The following is a 16,040-nucleotide window of genomic DNA, read 5'->3' on the forward strand; positions in this document are numbered from 1 at the left end:
CTTGGGATGCCTGCAGACAACCAAAACCATAGAAGATAAAACCACAGACAAGACAGAGACACAGTGCACAGTCAGTCTGTGCAATCAGTTGGTCCAACAGACTGAGCATGGAGCAATAGCACCAATTCTGGGTTCAGGTTAAAGACACTTGAAACTTTCGATGGTGTCATTTTGGAACATTGGAGAAGATGCTCATAAAAGGATGTGGGTCCAGCCTTCTTAACAAAGAGAGAACCTACCTGCCAATACAATGCTCCACTGAAGCTCTTGTGCCTTCTGGACCAGTTGATATTGACATGCATGAAAAGCATTGTAAGGTCAACAGCAAATCTTCCAGGGCTACTTGTGCAATCATTAGACAAATCAGTGTCACCTGCAGTCCAGCAGTTTGGCTGTGCTTTATCTGTCAGCAGCAGATTATAGAGACACCTGTGCTGAAACTTAATAGTTGTGGTATGTAGAGAAGATATTTAATTCTGTCTACTGTATTTCTCCTTTGAGATGAGGAGACAGAATTATCCACAAACAAATATACCTTTGTGGAGGAACTTCTCTTGGCTTGAATCTACTTGTGAACTGGCAGAAAGCTATGCAGTTTCAGAATGGCTGACCGGTAAGGTCAGTCCTGAAGAGAAACCCCAATTTAGGGTGGTTTACAGGAATAGAACAGATAGAATGAATATAAATTACAAAGGAGACCTATTAGATTTGCTTCCATGATGTGGGCTGAGGAGGCTAACAATGGCTATCTGCATGCCAGAGACACTGAGAATCTGATAGCTGCTCAGTCCAGGAGGATAGATGCCTCACAAACTGCAATCTAGAACGAGGAGCTGGAGGATTCCTTCATAACTATTAATCCACATTGGAAGGTTTGGGAAGCTGGGTCCAGCTGAAGAGTTGAAAGAATAATGGCTGCATCTGAATAGATGCACTAGCTAGCAAGGTATGAAGGCAGAAAACCAAAAGCAACAGTTTTCTCCACAGACCTCTTTCTCTTGGGGATGCTGCTACAAGGAGCCCCTACTTTGAGAGAGGGTCTTTGATGAAGGGTCTATCTCATTTGTTTAATCCTTACAGGAAATATGTGGGTTGAATCTATACCAATGTATTGCCTAACAAAACTGTCATAGACTTATAAATACAGCTCCAAAGCAGGTAAGCAAAGTATTTGTCTTACACCCAATTGATATGCAAATTATAAACTAAACCTTGGGGCAGCCAAGTTACTGGAGGAATAGACAGTGTGAATGGGGATGGGGATTGCGCTGCTGCTTTCTTTTCAGTAGCTGTGACTGAAGGATATAGCTACATTCTCATCAATATGCAGGAGGAGTAGAGAAGGATGTGACTTTACAAGTTGGCTGTTACCCTGGGTCAAAATCTGTTTGAACGTATGCATATAGTTCACGTGAGTTGACTGTCAGGAGCCCACATGGGCCCATCTGCTTCCCTTAAAATCTTTCCCAGCTATTCATTTTTTTGCACCAACATCATTTCTTGCAGATACTCTGCATAATTGGTGATTTCTGATTGCCTCACTGAAAGTCTCGTCTTGATCCTGGCGATAATCACTGCCTGATGAGAACATTTCACTCTCCAGCATGTGTAGCCATAATTATTTTAGATTCCCATGTAAAGGTAATCAAGCCTGAAGGGTGACTCCCTGCCTGTCGCTGCAGAGGTAACAGCTAACGTTTCTGCTATTTGATTTCATTTGATCTCTGTTGAAGGAGAAATCGTCTTCTGTTTACAAAACTAGGCTGCAAAATTGGACCTATTATGTGAAGGAGAATCTGCATCTCTGGCAGATGTCTACACCTGGTTATTAATGTGCACTGAGTAGCATCCTCGTGGAAGAACAGCTCCTCTGATTGAAAGAAGTCTGCCCCAGGTAATGCACTTCATTCTTTATAAACTGGACAGGAAAGGGAAACTAAAGGAGGAAGTTTTGGCACCAGCTGCCTTGCCTCAGTGCCTCAGTGTGTTCTTTAAACGTTTCTCACCTGTCATGACTGCTACCAAGTAATGTTGGAATGAAAATCTGTGACATTTCCTCCAATAAGTGATTTTGAAACCAATATAACATATAATCCAACGATATTTCTAGTCACAAGTACTTGCTGCTATGGCAACTTAGAAGAAATTCCTCTTTCAAATATTTGGATATAGTGCTAGGGTTGTGGGAATTGACCAACTTTCACAGATTCTCTAATTTAAATGGAAGTCAATTTTTGCATACCTATAAAATTATTTCTGTTTATTGTATTCCTTGCCATCTAGCTTTAGAAGGGAAATCTTAGGAGATAATGAAACAAGTAGGTCATCACCAAAGAAGTGTCTTTGTGCAGTAGATAGTAGTAAACATGGGAACTCACTAGTCAGAGCACAGAGATTAAGTGTCAACTGAGTGTTCAGCCACAAAGGGAGAAAATATGTATAAGCCATAAATGAGATGGAATATATATATATATATATATATATACACACACATATGTAATACACATATATTATATATATCTATGCAGAGTATCTGCAAGAAATGTATATGTATATACACATACATTATATTTACATATAACATATACATTTATATATAATATTAATACATCATATACCAATATATTAATACTATCAATATATTAACATATAATTATATTAATATTTTATATTGCTGATATAAAATATTGCTAATATAAATATATAATATATTTATATCTAGTATTTTATATATCCTATATATGTATGCAAATATATATTATAGACATACATATATACATATATTAACATAAATATCTATGTATGTTTGATAAATAAAACATATATACACCTATATTATATATGTTTCTATTCCTGCATAGACATCATGATCAAGAAGCAAGTTAGGGAGGAAAGGGTTTATTCAGCTTATACTTCTACATTGCTGTTCATAATCAAAGGAAATCAGGACTGGAACTCAAGCAGGTCAGAAAGTAGAAGCTGATGCAGAGGCCATTGCGCGATGTTACTTACTTGGGATGTTGCTCCCCTTGCCTTGTTCAGCTTGTTTTCTTATAGAACTCAAGACTACCAGCGCAGGGATGGCACCACCCACAATGGGCCCTCCTCCCTTGATCACTATTTGAGAAAATCCCTTACAGCTGGATCTCATGGAGGCATTTCCTTAACTCTCTGTGATAACTCCAGCTTGTGTCAAGTTGACACAAAACCATCCAGTACAGTATATGATAGATAGATAGATAGATAGATAGATAGATAGATAGATAGATAGATAGAGATATATATTCTGCAGATAGGTGGTGATTTTTGATTGCCTCAATGAAATTCTCTTCTTGATAATGGTGATAATTGCTGCTTATATAAAAATTTATATGTATTTATTCTCTCCCCACCCAAGCTCAACGACCTTGGATTAGAGGAGTTGTTAAAAGATTATAAGAGCCAGAGTTTGGGAAAGACTGGAATGAAACATCACTACATGATAGGCAGTTGCACTCATCAACTGTGCTTGCCTGTACATGAGCTGAACAAGATCAAGCTGGTCAGCATTCCAGCATAGATAGGGAAAGGTTCATGAGCTCCCACACTTATAGCTAAGAGCAGTTGATGGCTTCTGAGGGAGGGGAAGGCCTATTTTCTTAAGGGGTGTGGCCCCTGGTAGGCTGACCATACTCCACTGGATGGCTCCCACAGCTATGAGTACATGGGTAATGCAATTTGGGGTTGGTGAGTTATGTAAAAGAGAGAACATGAAGTTGGAGGATAGGAGTAAGAAGGTGTGGGAGGCAGTGAATACCATCCAAATGCACTGTATGAAATTCTCAAAGAATTAATGAAAGTATATGTGTATTTAAAAAAAAAACAAATAGGTTATGACTTTGGGAAACATGAAAAATTTAAAACTATTACACATGTGCTGTGATAGTGATCCAGAGAGTCAAGCTTTCTGCTCAATTCTACATCTGAATGATGCCTGATATCTATACACTGACAAATTATATATTAAGTGGTCCTAGGCAGTTCTAATTATAAAAGAGATTAAGTGTTGACCCAGTAGAGTCTTTTTCATTTTCCTTGTTTCTTTCAGAAAATGAGGACAGGTACAGATCAAGGGGAACACTTGAGTCTGTCACATCTGAGTAGCAGCCTCCACTGTAGGGTGTCTATTTCAGTTTGAAAGGATACTATAGAGAGACATGTAGATGTAGAATGTTGTTGTTGCCCCAATATGGATTCTGGTGAGGAGCACTTTGTGAGAATGCCCTGTGGGAAGTAGCTGAGCAGATTCTGGTTAGATGGAAGAATGAAGAGAAGATGAAGTCCCCAGCATGAAAATTTCCACAGTAAGCTTCTACATGCTATCTTCAGCCATCTTTTATTCTTTCAACCTGATAATAAACCCAAGATAGATATTACATTTTGTCTTGATATTAAAAAATAGAAAAACTTTATGTGAATTATACATAATGTCATTATAAAAGACATCAACATTAAGAGGAATTGCTTCACAGATAGAACTGGATTGATTTTTCTTCCAGAGTTCAGACAGTGTCATTCATTATCCATGAACTGTTACTCTCTTAGAATTAAAATTAGATTTAGTTGAAACAGAGCTGAAAAGGACTGTGAATATTCCATTTTTAACATTCCTTAGCAGATTGCTGTCTCTAAGAACACTTGCCCTATTAGGACATTTGTATGCCCACCATGCTCATTGATAACTAGAGAAAATTTAAGGACAAAGGAAAAAAGAATAATGTTCACATGTGAGCTAGAAACCAGACGCTTCTAGGTTTAGCTACATTCTGCTTCTTTTGTATTTCGACGTACAACTCTTAGGTTAGTCTCATGACATGAATAATTTGATGACTTATGGCATCACCTTTTCCGATTCCTTCTTTTAGACATGAATAGCAGCTGAGAGATGGCAAAAAGCTTGTTCAGGTGCATATTCACTTTTGAAAAAGTCCTTGGACTAGAAGCTCAGTTTCTGGAACATTCTTTTCCTATTCATCAAATAAAGTTGTATTAACAGCTCCTAGACTATAGTATTCTGCTTGTTGTCTTCAACATAGACATTAAGCACTGAAAAACCCTGGGTGGATACCTATGATGTCATTGATACGTAGGAAGGTGGGGTGCAAATTGAAGACTCCATTTGTACTCCACTATGGAGTAGACAGTGTCTAACAGTTTCTTCCTAAACATATTTGTCATGGTTTGACTAAGTTTGACACCCTCCACCCATAGACTCTCGTGTTTCAATGCTTGGCCCAGAGGGAGTGACACTATTAGGAGATTTGTCCTTGTTAGAATAGGTGTGGCCTTGTCAGAGGAAGTATGTTACTGTGGGGATAGACTTTGAGGTCCTATAGTTGATCTCTGCCCAGGATGAAGTCTTTTCCTGACTGCCTTCAAATCAAGATGTAGAATTAACTCTTGGCTCCTTCTACAGCACTATGTCTGCCTAGACACTGTCATGTTTCCTGACATGATGATAATGGACTGAACCTCTGAACTTATAAGCCAGTCCCAATTAAATGGCCCTTATAAGAGCTGCCTTGGTCATGGTGTCTCTTCTCAGCAATGGAAACCCCAACTAAGACAATGTGTTAGTGATCAAGTCATTAAAATGCAATCACCATTCCCTAGGAACATACATAGAAGAAATCCATGAAAATTCTGTTTCGAATCTGCTGTGGTGGTGCATGATAATCCAGGCACTCAGAGGAATCTGCAGTAGAATAACAAAATACCAAGATCTGGGAAATATCTCAGTGGTAGTCAGAGTGCTTGTTTAGCATCCTATGGCCCAGCCCTGACAAAAATAATTATGTTTGTGTTTATGAAAAGGTGATTTCGCTTTAAGAAGCAAACACAAAACTGGGCAGTTGGTACTGGGCATATGATTTACATCATGGTTATAAAACAATAGACCAAGGGTGAGAAAATAAACTTCAGTTTTCAAACCTCTTAGGATAGAGCTTAAGATTAGAACGTATACAACGCTATGGTACAATGAATTGAATTCCCATAGGTCCATTCTACATTTTTCATAATAAAATCTTAATTTTCAATTGGGTGCCTGGCCTCTCAGATTACAGGCTTTTCCCACCTTCATTTTGAACATTTTGGCCACATGAGCATCTTGACCCTAAGCTTTGCAGGGTTCCTCAGCTTCACCCCTCTTAGCTACCATGTGCACATTGACATATTGAGCAACAGCCCTGGCCTCTGCTCTAGAGCCCCACTATCCCACACTTCATCGCAAGGAATTGTTCCCAAGGGAAATATTTGGAGATACTGACAAATATTGTTGAGGGCAAGAATGCCCCCCATTGCGATTCACTTAGTTAAAGAGATGTCGCGGAAGCAAACTGTTCTGCTCCAGACTAGTCTGCTCTGTGTTTCCACTGTGATGACTAAAACTTCAACAGTTAGTTGCCTTGTACTATCAGGAGAAAGTGCATTATTAATGATGGTCAGAAAACAAAGCCAAAGGAGAGAGAGGGTCCCTCTCTCTGTGGTCAGAAAAGCCACCACATAGCCATGGGTCTACACACCTCTAGATGTGCTGCATAAGAACAGTGTATGGAAGAGTTCTAGCTCCTTCACTGTTATTTGGGATGCTCTAAGGACACTTGGCCTCTTTACCCTCAACCTCTTCTGGTTTTCTATAAAGCTGTCATCTAACGAAAGACATTCCTGCTATCTTGACAACTTGGGAATCTACACATCAAACTTCCTTTATAGAGTCAGCCAGAATGCTTTCATGATTCCACACGCCCAGGCTATACAGCAGACTTTTTGAGGGGCTTTGGGAATTAGGTACAGGACTCAGTATTTTGTGACTCATTCTAAATGTTCTCCTTCCAATTCTTCCAAGTAAATCTTCCTTGTTATTTAGCAAGTGTTATGTTTCAGCTTCTGGGGATAGTCATCTTTGCGGTGCAAATGTTGATTAATACAATTTAGATCAGTCAGTAGAACTTGACTAGCAACATATTTTGATATCTCAAATTACTGAAAATGATTGAGCTCACTAAAAGGAAATTCCATTTCTACTTAATCTTCAATGTACATGTTTGTGTGTGTGCGCACACACACACACATTCGCACACTCGTGCACATACACACACCACATGTAATCAAAAAAGGCATAACCTTGAGAAAGGTGACTTACTTTGCTGGTTAAAAGACCAGTACACTAAGTGTGAAGTGGCATGAAGTATGAAATGGCACCAGGTTCAATTTGCTTTATTTGTTTGTGTACTTAATTTCTCCTAGAAGCACAAGGAGAGCCACTTTGAGCAACAGCCATAGTGCAGTTATGAGCTAGATTTTAGGAACATGGTTAACTCCATCTTTCCCAGAGAGTGATATTCTCCACCCAATGAGAGAGCCAGGGTACAGAACAATTTGCACTCTTCCCAATTTTCTTTTTCTATTCTGGTCCATTAATAAACCGTGTACAGTGTCTGTTGGTTAATAGCTCATAACTCAGTCACAATATGTGAGCAATCTGGTAGATACAGTGAACTGCTATCACAGAAAATGTTCTTTAATAACAGTATTCTTTCTAACACTGCAAAAGGTGAAAGGAAGAATGAAGAGGAAAAATTGGAACAAAATTATATGGTGGCTCTATGGCCTGCCAGTTAACTCACTAGCATTAGCTCTGGGAAGGAATGCATATGTGTTCATGTGAATTTTCAGCAGGGTAGAAGTGAAGGGAACCTGAGGCAAAGACCTCAAAGCCAAGGCTCAGCCTGATGGTTGAAACAAACCCAGGGTCAGGATATAATATGAACTGGTGGCTTTTCTCTCTTGCCATTTGTCCATCCATCCCCACCCACCAGCATTGATAGAGTCCAGGAACCAGAGATCTGTCTCTTTGGCAAACATAAAATGGGGACATGGATTTTGTCCATGCTCAGTCTTAAGCAAGTACACTGCCCACCACGGAGACTCTTCTCTGTGTGTATCAGATAAAATATGATATACTCTTGTCAATTTATGAGAGGAAAAGGCAGTAAGAATTCAAGAAAGTGAACGCCTGACAGTTCTGGGATACCCACAGCACCTTCTGTGTACAGTTGAACCTCTGTGTGTCATGTTATATCAGGCACTGGTCAAGGAAGGTCCTTTTGTCACAGATTATTCAAAAACAAACAGTAGTCACAGTTGATGCTCTTCTTGTACCAAACAAACTCATGGACTGTCCATAGCAATTTACTTCTGTTTATCATTATCACATTATTGAAGAAACAAAAGCCATAGATGTAGAATACTTGTTAATGCCACAGTGTGGAAATAGACATTGTGTTCAATTGCGCTGGGTTCTCTTATTTCCTCTGTGCCTAATGGCCAACAAAGCCAATAAAGAAGAGACAGAAAGCCCAGACCCATCAGGCAGGACTGTTTGCCAACTCCACTTAATGCTTGAAACATGTGTTCCCAAAGTGCTAAATGACATTCTGGTCCCAAATTACGGAACTAAATATTTTCCTTAGGCATATCTCACATTGCTTTTTTTTTTTGCCCAAATAATTCCCATGACCCCTAGAGTCACCTCCCTTTCTTTATTTCCATACACACTTCTTCAGGGATGTAAAACAATCTGGTTGAAGGTTAATGTGCAAGTATCCAGTGGCATGTCCAACAAAGCTGTCATTTTATCAGGAAGATGTGAAAGCTTGTCTCGGAGACTGAAGCTTCTTAGGAATGAGTTGGAGCCTATTAGAAAATTAAAAGTATTGTTTAGTTAGGAGATCGGAATGACGAGTTTCTCAAGTGACCGAGCTGAAGGTCAAGAGTTTCAGCCACTTGATGCACTGATGATGAAAATCTTGGTGGTCACAAAGGACGTCTACACAGATTCATCACTTTAAGAAGAAGTAATAAGCTTACACCATTATATTAACTAAATTTTGAGATCTGCCACGAAAGAAACTGTATTTCCATCAGCCTACATCCCAAAGGCAGCTGAATTTCGTTTAGCTGTTGATTGCTTTGCAGAGTCAGAGAAAGAAAATTAATTAAAGTCAATGCCCAGTAGACTTAGTTGCTATTAAATAGCATTCAAAATCTGATTTAATTCGCAAACTGATTGAATGAAAGAACAACAGTACTTAATTTTTCCAAACAGAGCAAAGTATATTATTTAACTTACTGATAAATCTTTAAATCTAAATAAGCCAGAGAACACAGGTCAAAGTGGCAAAGATCCATTTATAATGCACAAAGACTCTCTGCAACTATTGAGGCTAGTAAATATTCCAGTGTCATAAGAGGCTACCATGCTTAATCCAGTCTGTCCATGTTAATTGATCACTTAGATCCAGCCAGCTAAGAAGCATCCTTTCCCTTCGACCTTCCCTTCCCTTTACTTCCTTTCTCCTTGAGTGTGCACTTAGGGTAGACCAAGCCTGTAAATAATTCCTGTCTATAGATTGGGAATGATGCTGCAGAAACTCTGTGTATCTCTGTCGCCCTGTCAGGCAAAATGCCAGCACATTGATTTCAGAAACACAGAGACCCAGATAAAACACACTGGGATTAGAGAGACTCATCACGTACAACATAGGAGACTCATTTAAAAAAAAATTGGAAGACCATTTAGACCATAAAGTTGGGTGTTTTTTAAAGTCACATTACACAGGAATGGCCTTCAAAGAAAGACAAAATCATTCTATGACCATATAGAATGCTTTCTATTCCTATCTTTCTTCAACCCCTTGATCAACACTTCCTTATTAAATTTCCCCTCTGGTTTGTTTGCCCTACAAGTGAAAAAAAGAATATCCCCTGAAAGTGCACATAACTTAAGTAGAAAATTTGGTGCAGATATCCAAGTTGTATTTAACTTCATAATTTTAACTTAATTTGTGCACAGTAGGAAAGGGACAAAATATGTAAATATTCCATTTAGACTGGGTATAATGATAAAAATATAGTACAAATTTAATTTTATAGTGTGATTTTATATCTACTCAGAGTTATATTTTTATATATTAGAGTTTCTTTTGTTAGATGATGGTAAGATTCTTGAATATTCTTTTTTAAGTAAATTTATAGGGACAGTAAGTTAAGTGCCACATTGTATTCCCCAGGACTATTTCGTTTTGTGGCTCATCTATTCCCTATACTGAACTGATCATGTTAGTCTACTTTCCCTCACAAATATCACACACACACATATATATATACATATATATGTATATATATATATATATATATATATATATGAATGATAGTCAAAGAGATAAAATTTGAATCCAGTGTTTCTAAGCTTTAATTCTGATTAGTTAACCCATGTTCTGGAGTTTCTAGTGCAGGAGCAGTATGGAGCAAGGCAAATCCACTCTCAACAGGCTGAGTGAGTAAAGGAGAGGAACAGGAAGCAGGAACCCCGTGCCCCATTCCAATCCCTCCCCACAAAACTCCAAGGGCATTTTCCCAATGGTCTACCACCTTCTTCTGGTGTCTCACCTCTGAGTTCTATGATCTCATAACAACAACCACACTGAGGATTGAACCTTTGACATTTGCGCCTTTGGAGGACCCTTGTCAGCAGACCTGTAGTTCTAACCATTGTTGAATACGTTGGTGAATCTTCTTTGCATATCCGGAGGCGCCCTTCACCCCCTGAGTCTGTGTCCTAGGTAGTGGCCGCTCTGACTCATTGTATTGCTTGCTCTTTGTCTTCTTGTTGGGTTTGCCATCGGGCAAGAGATCAGAAGGCAGGAAAAAAATACAGAATTGGGGTGTTGGTTACATCTGTTTTCCTCCCTGGGAGGTCTCTGTGCATTGGAAGAGCCGCAGCTGAAAGCCCCAGCTGCTGCCAGATGGTCCTTTATACATAAATGCTCTTTCTGGATCACAGTCAAAGCTCCTGTCCTATAGGGCCTATAAGCTGGGAGGTGGGGGGAGAGCCTGCTGCCATCGCCACCCCTTGGCATTGCATCTCACACTGGCACTCCTTAAACCCTATTCAGGACATCATAATTTTTTTTTAATTATAAATCTCCTTAAATATGTTTCTTAAGATGTGTCATTCAAGCTGTGTCTGCCATTCTTTTGAATGGTTTCTTCATGACCAATAATCTTTATTTCCTCATGATTTGGTGACTTTAAAAATAATGAACAAAATTTTCAAAATGAAGTAAATCTTGGAGAAAGGGAAAGGGGAAAAATAACAAGGAAGGACTAATTAGCATATAAAATGGAAACCAGTTGGTCTTTGCACAAAATACCAAAGACAAAGGGAGAAGCGGTTTAAAAAAGAAGCGCTTTACCTAGGGAAAGTATTTTTTAGTACCCAAAAGGAAAACGTTGTTAAAGAGGAAGACCGTGACACCGTGAATGACATCTTCAACTATCTTTTCAATAACTCATTGAACCTGATGAAAAGACTTTCCCCAAAGCATAAGCAGTTACTCTGTGACTTGTACAAATTTGACTGAAGGAAATCTTTACACTACAAACAAAACCATCTTTTTCATTTTTAGGATTTAAGTGGATAGCTTTTAGTGTGCATGGACTTTTATGAGCTATGATGGTAAGTTTGTAATACTCTGATATGTTTCTGCTTATCTTTAAAAATATGCTTTAAATGCAGATAGTGTTAAATCACCCCTTAAGTACTTAAACTCCTAGAGATTAGTTTATCGCTCAGCCCTCATCAGAGACATTTCCTTGTGTCGCAGATAGTGAGTAACAGGGATTCACAACTGGTCGGTGTGCTGAGAATAAGAGACAATGGAGTGTTCATCCTTGAAGGGGATGTCTGTATTGCACCCTGCTCCCTAGAAGGCTCTGAGAGCATTGCAACAAAGGGAAGGAAAGACTGAAAGAGCCAGAGGCAGCAGGGTACAGCTGGATAATGTTTTCCAGACATAACATAGACAGTCACAGAAAAGAAATCACAACACCTGTAACAGCATGCACAAGAACAGGACAAGATCAAGCCATCCCACATCCTAGTGTGTATGAGAGAGGCTCATGAAGTCTCAGACCTAACTGAAACCATTGTCAATTGATGTCTGCTAGCAGAGGGAGAATTAGTTTTCATCTGAGGTGGCATCTGGAAAGTTGTCCACGTTCCAGTGAGTGGTCCTATACCCATGCACATACTGACAAAAATAAGTGGACTTAGTGGTTTAAAAAAGGATACTTGAAGGTGGGAAGGAAAAGTGATGGACAGGTATTGGAACAGTTAGAATGGAGGGAGTAGGGAGTGAATCTGGTTAAAATAAAGTGTAGTCTGTTGCCTGTGCCCTGGACTACCTGCCTGTTGGAGGTGAGGTGGTGCAGAGTCAACAACACAGAATCTGGGAGCAGGTGAGAAACGCTACTACAAGCTCTGAACACTGCTGCAAGCTCCTTTAATACCCGACACTTACAACCCCATTGATCCCAAGAAAGCATCTCTTCTAAACAGAAGTTTCTGATTGGCTGGCATTGTTTGCACTAGCAATCCTGGGTCTCTCAGGCAGTTCTCAATTAGGTCCTCCTGCAGGAGATACTTTTGTGGTTGTGTGGCCCCCAGTGTTTACATAGTCGCACCCCGCTGTTTCTACTACAGTAGTCATATATGAGATTGCCAAAAAATACATTGTATACACACATTTAAAAGATTTTAAAATGGGTTGGCCTTCATTATCTCAAATAGAAAATAAGCTGACAAAGCTGGATTGAAGGCATGCAGAGCAATCAGTGCTTTGTAATCTATCCAGTATTAAAATGAGTGCGAAGAATTGTGGAGTGGGAGTGAGTATATATTGTAAATCAAGAATCCTTAAAAATATTTTTCCTTAAAATTTCTACAGCTATTATCACATCACAGACCATTGGTGGTCCTAATGCAGATTTATGTTAACTCTAACATGATGTAATATAGATTTATGTTTTAACTCTAACAGAGATAAGTCCCAGCCAGTGACCAAGACATTAATATATAGACATAATATTGTGTGGACATTTCAGATGAGATCCAATCTTCTCATTTCCAATTATAGCACCTTTCTTCAGTGTACTGAGATAGTGAGTCTTAGCTATCAACTCACTAGATTTGGGATGATTTAAGTGATCTTAAGGACTCTGGACTTATATCTGAAGGTATTTCCACACATAATGAACTCTGGAAGGACTCAATGTGGGTGATACTCCCCAGATGTTAAGTTGTCATTAGGTCACTGATAAAAGCAGCACATGCCTGTTTGCCTTTGTTTCTGACCTGTAAGTAAGCATTCACTGCTGGGGCCATACTCTTTAGAGAGAGCACTCAGGATTCTTTGCCTTTCAAATGTACCAGGAACTTCCTAGGGAGCTCTAGGCTTCCAGCACAGTATTGGGATTGCTGGGAAGTTGTCAAGCCAGGTCCTCAGCTCCCCCTGCATGTAGTCAACTATTGTTGGACTCCCAGGCTGCACTGTGTAAGAAAGTCTATGAGTCTGTGTGTGTGTGTGTGTGTCTGTGTGTGTGTGTGTGTGTGTGCATGTGTCTGTGTTCATACATATATAGGTGATGAAAAACATGTTGGTTCTGTTCCTCTGGAAAACTCGGCTTAATATAGTATATTATTTTCTAAATGGATAATTGTTCTATCACGTATCTATACTGTCTTCTTTTAAAGGCTTAATACATAAAAGTCTTTGGTCTTAAAAAAATGTGAAAAAATATTTCTGAAACACCAAGACTGTACAAAACTAAGAAAGTTTCAGAATCTCTGATGGTCAGGAGTGTGAATTAAAGAATTAGAAAACTGTTCATTTCTTGCCAGCTGTGCCTCCATTTCTTCATGTATAAAATGTGGATTATAAATGATGTGCTTCCATAGAAGTATTGGGTGCATGAATAGGTCAGCACAGTTGATCCAAGTAGAAGAAATCAGCCATACGATTACGTCTCTCTGCATGCATGAATGAAGATGCATACAAGACACATTTTTACCAGATACCCTGGGTTTAATGGGTACCCACTGACACCATAGTCAAAAACAAACAAACAAACAAACCAGATTGGCCAAACTTAGGAAGCCTGATCAATCACCTCCCACGAAGCCGAGGGCTTTCCTTTCTGACTTTCCCCCCACTGCTGTGTAGAAAGGGAAACACAGCAGAGGACTATCCTTTGTTTTAAAGAAGTTTCAAATGCTGCCGACTAGGTAAAAATCACAGAAAAGCTAACAAACTCAGTGTATCCACAGGATCCCTGACACCAAGCAGCATTTTGTCCTTTGTAAACACATCAAAGATGACTTGAAATGGGGGTGAGGTGGGTGAGGAGAGGGTGGTGTCTGCACTGATCATGCTTCTGAGGAAATACGTTTTGAAACATTGTCTAGACTCAAAATTTAGTGCTTACTTCCTTTTCCATAAAGTTATTCACACCCGGCTCCCGAGTGTGTGCTCTCTCACATCCCATGGCTTCATTAGTCTTATGAAGAAAACATAGATTCTCAGCCCCCTTAGCAAGTCTCCCTCTTAACAATTTTTGTCTATTCTTTGCTCTGAAAGTGGTAGACCAGCTTCAAGGCATGAAAAAAATTTGTCTCAAGTATTGAACCAGCAAAGAGAAGTTCTGTCTACTCTTAAGCACATGAATCCCAGCATATTTATACTTTCATAACTCATGCTTTTAGAGATTATTCAGTGATATTCTAAGTTACACTCTGAAGGTCCACATAAAGCAGAATATAAAAGTTTTCTTCAGTGTGCACTAAGTCTAATGAAACACATTAGATACAATCGCTAGTACACATAGTGAAATGTCTGAAAGGAAATGAAATAATAATTTTATTGCTTTAGTTTTTAAATGTTTATTTTTTATTAGATATTCTCTTTATTTGCATTTCCAATGTTATCCCATTTCCTGGTTTCCCCTCTGAAACCCCCTGTCCCCTCCCCCTTCCCATTGCTCACCAACCCACCCATTCCCACTTCCTGGCCCTGGAATTCCCCTACACTGGGGCATACAGCCTTCACAGGACCAAGAATCTCTCTTCCCATTGATTACAGACATGGCCATCTTCTGCTACATATGCAGATAGAGCCATGGGTCCCTCCATGTGTACTCTTTGGTTGTTGGTTTAGTCCCTGGGAGCTCTAGGGGAACTGGTTGGCTCATATTGTTCCTCTTCCTATGGGGCTGAAAACCCCTTCAGCTCCTTGGGTCCTTTCTCTAATTTCTCCTTTGGGTACCCTGTGCTCAGTCCAATGGTTGGCTATGAAGATCCACCACTGTATTTGTCAGGCACTGGTAGAGCCCCTGAGGAGACAGCTATATCAGGCTCTGGTCAGCAAGCACTTCTTGGCATCTACAATAGTGTCTGTGTTTGGTGACTGTTTATGGGATGGATCTCACAGGAGACAGCTATATCAGGGTCCCTTCAGCAAAATCTTGCTGGTGTATGCAATAGTGTCTGCGTTTGGTGGCTGATTATGGGATGGACCCCTGGGTGGGACAGTCTCTGGATGGTCCATCCTTTTGTCCTAGCTCCAAACTTTGTCTCTGCAACTCCTTCCATGGATATTTTATTCCATATTCTAGGAAGGAATGAAGTATCCAAGTATTGGTCTTCCTTCTTGATTTTCTTGTGCTTTGAAGTTGTATCTTGGCTATTTTAGGTTTCTGGGCTAAAATCCACTTATCAGTGAGTGCATATCAAGTGACTTCTTTTGTGATTGGGTTACCTCACTCAGGATGATATCTTCCAGATACATCCATTTGCCAAAGAATTTCATAAATTCATTGTTTTTAATAGCTGAGTAGTGCTCCATTGTGTAAATGTATCACATTTTCTGTATCCATCCCTCTGTTGAGGGACATCTGGGTTCTTTCCTGCTTCTTGCTATTATAAATAAGGCTGCTATGAACATAGTGGAGCATGTGTCCTTATTACCAGTTAGGACATCTTCTGGGTATATGCCCAGGAGAGGATCTACTGGTAGTACTATGTCCAGTTTTCTGAGTAACCGCCAGACTGATTTCCAGAGTGGTTGTACCAGCTTGCAATCCCACCAGCAATGGAGGAGTGT

At 39.5% G+C, this 16,040-nt stretch overlaps 1 long non-coding RNA gene across 1 annotated transcript in view; it reads left to right on the forward strand.

Moving 5' to 3' along the window:
* Positions 1 to 1,504: 1,504 nt before the first annotated feature.
* The window catches only part of LOC110308155, a 53,553-nt gene continuing 39,017 nt past the window's right edge, over positions 1,505 to 16,040 (forward strand). Inside the window, exon 1 of the long non-coding RNA XR_002379526.1 lies at positions 1,505 to 1,894. This is a non-coding gene — a long non-coding RNA (uncharacterized LOC110308155). The remainder of the gene's footprint in view (positions 1,895 to 16,040) is intronic.

The sequence above is a fragment of the Mus caroli genome, chromosome 2 (assembly GCF_900094665.2).
Source record: "Mus caroli chromosome 2, CAROLI_EIJ_v1.1, whole genome shotgun sequence".
Taxonomy (NCBI): domain Eukaryota; kingdom Metazoa; phylum Chordata; class Mammalia; order Rodentia; family Muridae; genus Mus; species Mus caroli.